A 9674-nucleotide genomic window follows, 5' to 3' on the forward strand; every position below is an offset into this window, starting at 1 on the left:
TACAACCCTATGGTTTAAAAATGATGACACCTTCTCACCAATGGGTAAGTTAAAATATATTAGGATAATGCTCGTCATAGCTTCCTTTCTTGATTATGAAATTTGGTAGATGGATGCCAAAACTGCTTTCCACAATGGGAGGATGGCTGAACATATTTACATGAGTAAGCTAGAGGGTTTTGTTGATGTAAAATATCCCAATGAGGTGTGTAAGCTTAAGAAATCCATCTATGGATTGAAACAAGCATCTCATAGCTACAATCTATGCTTCCATACGAAACAACCTAAAATATTGTCCCAACAAAACTAATATATCAAATTTATCAAATTTCTTAAAACTCTGAGTAAACATCATATACGGAATCCCAATGGTTTGTGCGATGCAGTTAACCCGAGCTCGTTCCCTTGGAACATGACATACCTGAAACATAAACTGAATATTGTAAGAACAAATCTTAGTGAGTTTCCCAAAGTACCACATACCATACATACAATAAACTTATAATGGGACCTTACCGGCATCAGACCCTGTCCGGCAACCGGCCCCGCCCGGTATTGAGCCTCGCTCGATAATAGATTGGGCCCCGCCCGACATACATATAACATATATCAAATAATCACATACACATGCAATAATCACAGAGGACACATAGAATATAAATGGTCATGCGGCCCTGCCCAACATTCGACCCCGCCCGGTAAGCGTATAAACAAATAACATATGCAAGAGTCACGCAGATAGCTAGCATACTGACATAGCATAAACATGGGCCAGCATTGGTGTCATAGACCCGTTAAACCCAGTGATGAAAACTAACCTCGAAAAGCTGAATGAAATGAATGATCCCTGACTACTGGTCCTACAGCTCCCCGAGCTATCAGTTTCCACATAAAAACTAATTAACATTTAGGATCTACAACATAACCAAAAGTATCTACTTGGGGGTAAAAAGACCGTTTTACCCCTACCCTAGCTTCGTACAAGAATGAAGGCCATCACACCATGTTATCAAAGCCAACTCCATCTTTGAGATCCAATCCATAACTCCAATTGGAACTTCTTTCCCACTGAAATTTGATGGCTTGCAAGTTGTGAAATCCATATACTTGCATCCGTTCCTCTCGACTCCTTCATCTTGGTTGTTCCTCCTAACCACTGGTCATTCAGCTTGACTAACGGTTCTATTGTAATTTCCTTCCTCTGTATGTTCGACAATCAACTCAGGTTGCACAATGGCACAGTAGGTTCATCTATACTTTCGTGTAACAACTGCCTTATCTTTTCCCTCTATTTGGCCATCATAGCCAGAATCATGGTTTGTACTCCACAATTTTGATTGGCTCAGGTGCAGCTGCAACTTCTGGTGCATGTTCAATCACTTGGGTGGAGGCTGCTAATTGTCATTTGTATTTCCATTTTTGACTCCACTTTGGGTTCTTTTCATGTCAATCTATACACCAAATCAGACATTCGGTGTACAGTGATAAGAATTAAGATAGGAAAACTTTATTTACAATAGACGTATAAATCTCCTTATCACTCCAAAAAGTTACATGCTAGTTCTAATATCATAATTAACCATTTAGAATTTTGAGCACATAAAATTTCCAAATCCGGTCAGCAATAGACCATAAATCCGAGCAAATAATAACATATAAGGCATCTTTATATCTATAACATAAAGCATTTAGCACATACAAACATTTTTGGCATCTTTCCTAAAATAAACTAGTGCTCGTGTCAAAAGTATTGTTGAAACTCATCTCACAATCATCGTTTAGCATTCTAAGTTTAAGTCTAGAAATCCTACAAACTCCTAGTTCACTTAAATTAATGCTCCGATACCAACTGTGACAACCCTAAATTCACAACTAGAAAACACCGATTTGTTTATGCTTTATTTGGAAATCAAAGAATATTTGTAAAGAAATATATTGCGGAATTTGTTCCCAAAAATATGATAAAGAATTTTTCAAAGCATTTATGAAGAAATGTATTATATTAGAAACCTCGGGATATTATTGTTAATACAGATCAAAAGCATAAACATAAACACCATAGGCCTTATAATATCTATTTATACCAACGGCCTATAGTCCATTGATCTATCATCAGATCATCACTCCTGTGCTCTCTTGCCACTACCTGTATATGAGAAAACTGAGTGGGTCTGTCTTGGGAGCCTGGTGAGCACATAGGGTTTTCAACCCACAATAATTAAGTTTTTTAATTTAATCAAATCAATCAACACGATTACCTATTCCTGTTATCCTCACCTTGCGTCCATAAAACATCTATCAAAAGGGACCTATCCTAAGGATTTTCGTCGGGATGAACACTATTGTTAAGGGGGTTCCTCACAAATAATTTTCATTACGGCAACCATGAGGGGAGATGGAGTACACCGATGAATAAATTGTTCACAAACACCTACAGGTTACGAGCCTGCTAGCGTTCCACTAGATTGTCTAGAATAGTATAAGGTCATCCTCTATACTCTGCTAGATGACTGGATCATTGTCAACATCGAGGCCTCTCATCATTTTATTTCATCACACACCAACTATTTCATCTACCCTTGTTTTACCCCAACACTTTTGTAGATATAAATTACATATACAATTTAAATCAATTAAAACATGTATAAAACGTTCATCCAACGTAGATATCAGGTAAACAGATAATATGCACACACATAGCACATAATTTATATAAAATACTTCGTATCTATGTGTAAGATGAAAGTAACTATGCACTCACATTAGTAGAGTGAATGGATAGAATCTAACTAGAAACGGTCAACAGTTCTTGATCGTCAAGCTCAGAGTGCACAATGCCTTCAGCAAACAAAAGAGAGAGAGAGAGAGAGAGAGAGAGAGTCATAGAGAGAGAGAGAGAAAAAAAAGAGAGAGAAAGAATTTGGTGTAAGGAAGTTTAGGGTCAAACTTGATATTTATAGGCTAATTTTTGGTCTCTCACATCGTGAGCCACACATGCTCACGTCGTGAGAGATGCCTGCTCACCCTATAGACATGCCATTTGCGTCCCTAGCTTTGGAAGGTGTCTGATTGACTCGTCACGTCATAAGAATCCATGATCAAGTCGTGAGCCCTAAAATTATCACTCCGTAAACTTTCCATATTCATTCTAGCCTTGATAAGTATCCATTTGACTCCTCACGACATGAGAATCTATGCCCACGTCGTGAGTCTAGTCAGATTAAGGTTATTGACATGTTTCATGCTCTCAGACAGTTGCATCTTCGGAAGGTCATAACATTTGCATACGAGCTCCGTTTTTGACGTTCTTTATATCCACGCGTAGGTGAAGACATACTCTACAACTTTCATTTTGACCACTAAGGCTAAAAAGTACTTTATCATAAACTCACTCTTTACGATTTTCGGTGTCGTGCCGTTTTTGTTGCGAAATTTCGACATGTCATAACTTCTTCGTTATAACTCAGATTTCGGCGTTCTTTATATCCCCAAAATCCTTGTCCCGACCACTAAAACTTTCTTCATAGATATTAACTCTATATATTATTTTATTTTTGACGCTTATTTTTATTCATAACTTATTATATCTTATAAATAACTATAATGCACATAATCCGCATAATATTCAAATAAGTCTTCTTTATTAGTTCAAAGTAGGTTATAGTTATTGACCCTAACTATTATATCATTATACTAGTGCTTAGTCTAGAAGCACGGGTGTTACATGGAGACTACAACCTCAATGAACCCTCACACCCCAAATAGACCTATCATCAGCAATCTCAACATCTAGAGTACAATCCAGCTCCCCCGGAGCTCCAACAAATCTCTTGCTAAGCCCAAGAGATACAAACGATCGAGTAGCCCCCCAAATCAAAAAATAGCAAAGCAGACATATCGTTCACAAGGAACAATCCTAAAATAAAACACATAAACATAAGTAAACAATTCAATGAAAACAAATAGATAAGGATAAGATACATAGCCATCGCAACATCGACAGTTTCATGCGCCTTCTCTGCCGTCAGTTAGAGCCCTGCTCTTCGCCGCTGGCGGAAACCTTGAAACTTCCTAAAATATTGTCCTCAAAATTTCATTTTTAAAATAGATAAAATAGTATTTTCAAATATCATCCATACATTTCAACAAAAGCAATGTATCAAATGTCATAAAAATCAGATTAAATATCATATGCGGAATATCGTGGTGTGTGCAATGCATTCAGTCCGAGCTCTTCCCCTTGGAAGTGGAAGTACCTGAAACATAAACTAAAAATTGTAAGGACAAAGCTTAGTGATTTTCCCAAAGTAAGACATACCATACATATAATAAAAGTATAATGGGCCCACTAGGCATTGAACCCCGTCCACATCGGGCCTAGGCCAGTAATGAGCCCCACTCGGTAATAGATTGGGCCCCACCAAACATACATATAGAATATATAAAATAATCGCATACACATGCAATAATCAACGAGATACATATCATATAAATGGTCATTGGGCCCTGCCCAACATTGGGCCCCGCCTGGTAAGTATATAAACACATAACACATGTAAGAATCATGCAAACAGCTAGCATACTGACATAGCATAACCATGGGCCATCATTGGTGCCTTCGATCGCTAAACCTAGTGAGGAAAACTCACCTTGTAAAGTTGAATGAAATGAATTCTCCCTGACTGTTGGTCCTACAACTCCACGAGCTATCAATTGCCACATAATAACTAATTAACATTTGGGATCTACAAGATAAACAAAAGTCTCTACTTGTGGTAAAAAGACCATTTTACCCCTACCCTAGTTTGGTCTAAAAATGAAGCCCATAACCACAATCCAATGGGCCAAAAAGTTAAACATACCACCAAGGCCCATATTATGGCCTAATTTCCAATTGGGACCAACTCCTTTACATGGGCCTTAGCCCCAAGCCCAATAACATACTTAGCTCAAAAACTGCAAAAATTAGATGGCCCAACCAACCATAATTTTCCAACCCCAAACCAAGGCGCAAACCGAAAGTTCGATAATGAAATGCCAACAAACTGAGTACGTTGGGCATACTCATCTAGTTCGCTAAGCATACTGCATTGAGGGCTTGTACGTTGCGCGTACAGGCTTGTATACCTAATGTACTCAACCATTTCAGCTAACTTTAAGATTAAACTCCTAAACTGTTAAGACTTTGCTCCAGGATGTAGATCTGACCTCTTTAAGCTAAAATACCACTGGAAGTTGCTAACTTTATGTCCATGCATGACCCTAAGAAGCTCCAAATCTAAAAAAGAACTTAATGAAGGACTTAATGAATGTATGGCGCCCCTAAACTCCATAAAGTTAGCACCTTTATGCCAAAGGAGTCCACAAAAACCTTGGATCTAAAAGAATAATCCATTGGGATGTCCTAATCCCAACATCCGTCCAAACCACGGCTAAAACTTAACTATTCATCCAAAAAGGATAGTTAAATATTTAGCAACCAAGATAAGAACTTGATAGCTTAAAATTCTTGCAAAATGAGTAGAGGTTCTAGATCCAAGACCTCCTCTTAAGGCTAAGCAACTTCAGGCTCCTTCATCTCCTTCAAAATGCACAAAGATGAACAGAAAAAGCTTTCCAAATGCTCACACACTCAACAATGGAAGATGGGACTTTATTTTAGGGTTTCTGGATACTAGATGCTGATAAGGAGGCTATCACTTGGGACATAATGACATTATATAGGGCTTGCACCCTAAAAATTAGGGTTTTTGGTTCTGACCACGTACGTTGCACGTTCCACCTTATACGCTAAGCATACATGCATGCCTCCATATTTCACTTTGATCCACTTACGCGTCACATACACGAGGCTTACGCCCAACATACGGCCTCGGCGAGCCCACACAATAAGGGCCAATAAGACTAAATCCACATAACTTACAGAATTAGACCATTAAATAAATAATTAAATAAAGAATACCTTGGAACCATTGGGCATTACACCATGAGAAAGTCAAATAATTTGGTTTTTCTAAAAGTGAGGATGAGTCATGTGTGTATGTCAAAGCTAGTGGGAGTAAAGTAACTTTTCTAGTATTGTATGTTGATGACATACTACTCATAGGAAACAACATCCAACCTTGCAAGAAGTAAAATTTTAGCTTGGAAAGTGTTTTGATGTGAAGGATCTAGGAGAGGCAATTTATATTCTAGGGATAAGGATTTTGAGAGATAGAAAGAATAGACTAATTGGACTTAGTGAAAGTACATGCTTTGACAAACTAGTAAAACAATTTAGTATGGAAAATTGCTTTGCCTTGAGCATGGTCAGTCTCTATCAGGAAAATCTTGGCAGAGATCATTGGACAATAGTTAAAAACACTCTCAAGTATTTTTGAAGGACATTAAACATGGTTCTATTTCTTGGTGGCAACGATACGTTGGGAGTGACAAGGTATAATGACACAAACTTTCAAATAGCTAGATACAACTTTCATTCTCAATCTGGTTGGGTATATACATTGAATAGAGGAGCGGTTATGTGGAAAAGTTCCAAGAAAGACACAATGGTTGATTCTACCCGTGAATCATATTACATAGCAGCAAGTGAAGCATCAAAGGAAGGAGCATGGTTGAAGAACTTCATCAAAGACCTTGGAGTTGTTCCAACCATTCAGGAACCAATGGAAATTTTATGCCATAATGAAGGAGTGATTTCTTTTACCAAAGAACCAAGAGATCATGGTAAATCAAGACATCTAGACAGAAACTACCATTATATTAGACATAGAGTTGAAGAAGGTCATCTCAAAGTGAATAGAGTCTCATCAGAAGATAATCCAACAGAGCCTCTCACAAAGACTCTAAGTAGGATTAAGCATAATCAGCATGATAGAAACATTGGATTAATAGATGATATTAGTTTTGGTATATCGATCATTAGTTTGAAAATTGTAACAAAATTAAATATAATTGATTTTTGGTGATTAAATAATAGAGATTATTTATGAGTTTGTTTACTGCCTTTGTCAATTATTTAATTTTGTGTTTCGTTTCGCATGTTTTACTTCCTGAATAATTTAATTATTCAAACTGCATAGTCACTCATACTTTGGGAAGTAAGTAGTGAATTAAGACTATCATGAATTGGATTGTAGATTGTCTAAGGGAGTTAGACATAGCAATTGTATTTCTACAACATTCATAAGTACTTAGAAATAGATATTTAAGTATTGGATAAACCCACACTCATAGAATTATTTCATGGATTATATCACAAGTAATTATGATATGATAATATCTTATATTCTTAAAATTGAGATATATGAGTTGTAATTTACAAGTCGGTTAGGCATTAGTATTTTGAAAATACGTCAGTAACATGATGTTATAAAACGCAGTATGATGTATGATTTGGTTAGTAAAGGATACAAGCAGATGAGTAAAATTTTATTCGTTCCTTTTACCCTAACAAGAAAATCAATATATTTGGGCCCCTCAGTGATTTGATATTGACTTATAGTGATGGGACCAGCCTAGACTCAATTGATGTGTTCAGTTTGAAGTCTTATATCGTCATCACAAATCAGGAAATCAAGAAACAACTTTTGGACAATGAGATTGATTCTAATCTATGTCTCATGTTTGTATGATATCTAGTAGAATGGAGGAATATTTGATCACTTTTCTTAGGATCAATATATTTTTAGTTCAGGGTTTGGTAGTTGCTATGGAAGTATTCTATGTTGTTTAATTTCGAAGTTATACCTGTAATTTAGTTTTAGACTTATTGTTGGGAATAAATCTGAGATGATGAATGTGACAACCCGATATTTCAACCTTTTGTAATGACCTAATAGGTCAAGTATTGTAAACATCTATGAGTTACTAAAATTAACCTTGATAATAAAATGTCCAAAAAGTTCCTATTTAAATTCTTCTATGTTTAGATATCATCAAACCATGATCGTGTGTAAAAAGAACGCCCAAATCCGACTTTGTATATTGAAGTTATGATATTTCAAGTCCAGCTTAGCAACAAACGGCTAAAAACTCGAAACGGAGATCGAGCGACATTTGGCCGGAATGACCTAAATGAGAATCGAAGGTCTCGGCAATGGTATTTCAACGGTAAAAAGTCTGGAAAAAACCGACGTCAGATAAAGAAGTTATGAATTTTTAAAGAAATTCCTTAAACACGTCATTTTAACAAATAAATAATAAAAATAATTTCGGAATTTTCCAACGAAATCTAAACGAAAGTTGTAGATCGTAGTCTCACCTTCGCGGGGATATAAAGAACGTCGAAAACGGAGTTCGTATGAAGGAGATATGAATTTTTGAAGTTTGATAAATAATTTATATATAAATTTTATTAAAAATTCGGTATTATCTGAAGAGGAGTCAGCCTAGGGCCGAGGTACGCGCCGCGTACGCTCGAACGCCCCGCGTACTCGAATGAAGGGTCTCGGATCGTCCACGTCGCCCTATGCGAAGCTACCGACCCGTCCCATCCGACCCGCCCCATCCGACCCGTCCCGTCCGAAGTGCGTAAGCGATGACGTACGGGTACGCGCTGCGTACGCCCGTACGCCCCGCGTTCGGAGGCGGTTCAGCACCCTTATAAAAGGGATGCGAGCCTTTCCGAAAATGTTGTTCATTTCCTCTCTTTCTCTCCCGATCTTGCCTCGTTTTCCGTGCCCGTTCAAACCCGAAGCTCTGGTCTTTTTGCTCAAGTCCCGAGGGTCGATTTTACTCCCGAGATTCCCGAGAATCCCGAGAAAAATCCGTTTCGTGAAACGAAACTCTGCCCGGTTTTTGATCTCGCTATGTACGAATTTCCAAGTGAGTTCATACCCCTTTATTCAACCTTTGAAATGCTTTTAAATGTTTTAAATACTTTATGGGGGGGGATACAAGTCAAACACTTATAGTTATTGCTTCGATCATATGTGATTGCATTAATCACATGTGATTAATAACTAAGGAAACCAATGATTTTATCACTGTTCAAACTGTTTTACTTCAAAATGTTTTACAAACTCTTTTACTTATCAAATGCTTTATTGTAAACTTTGTTTTACTACTTAAAAATTTGCATGCCTATATATGTATAGCTGTATAAATAATGTTTAAAGGGCTTAGGAAAGCCACCTATCCTATTTCCTTTTCCTCGATTTGGATGTGGTCTGGTGGAATTTCGGGTGACTATCCGAGGGTCGTCTCAATATTAGTTATATGTCATATATACGTGTATAGACATAAAGGTACTTTCAAATTTTCATGCTTATCAACACATCATTAGTAAGTTACCATCGGGGTAACACGGGATCATACTACTACGATTTCTAGATCAACGAGTCAGTTCATTCATGAGTCAATATTCATTACTAAGAGAACATATACAACGATACTTGAACAAGTAATATTATATTACATACACACGAATACGTTAACAATTGTGATCCACTGTATGGAGCATGTCTTAATTGTCATGACCCGAGTGGTAGCCAGAGTCTCTTGGAGGGAGAGCATTGAGTTTGCGTATAGATCTATACTGGATTGACTATCCTACACCTTGCTGTTAGCTACAGTGGGACCGACAGGTCTACGGGTGCCAAACGTCATAACCTATTTTTCGACTATACGTTGTCGATGTTACCAGTCAATAGTATGGTGCAATTTATCACACG

The sequence above is a fragment of the Lactuca saligna genome, chromosome 1, assembly GCF_052625555.1.
Source record: "Lactuca saligna cultivar CGN05327 chromosome 1, ASM5262555v1, whole genome shotgun sequence".
NCBI lineage: Eukaryota > Viridiplantae > Streptophyta > Magnoliopsida > Asterales > Asteraceae > Lactuca > Lactuca saligna.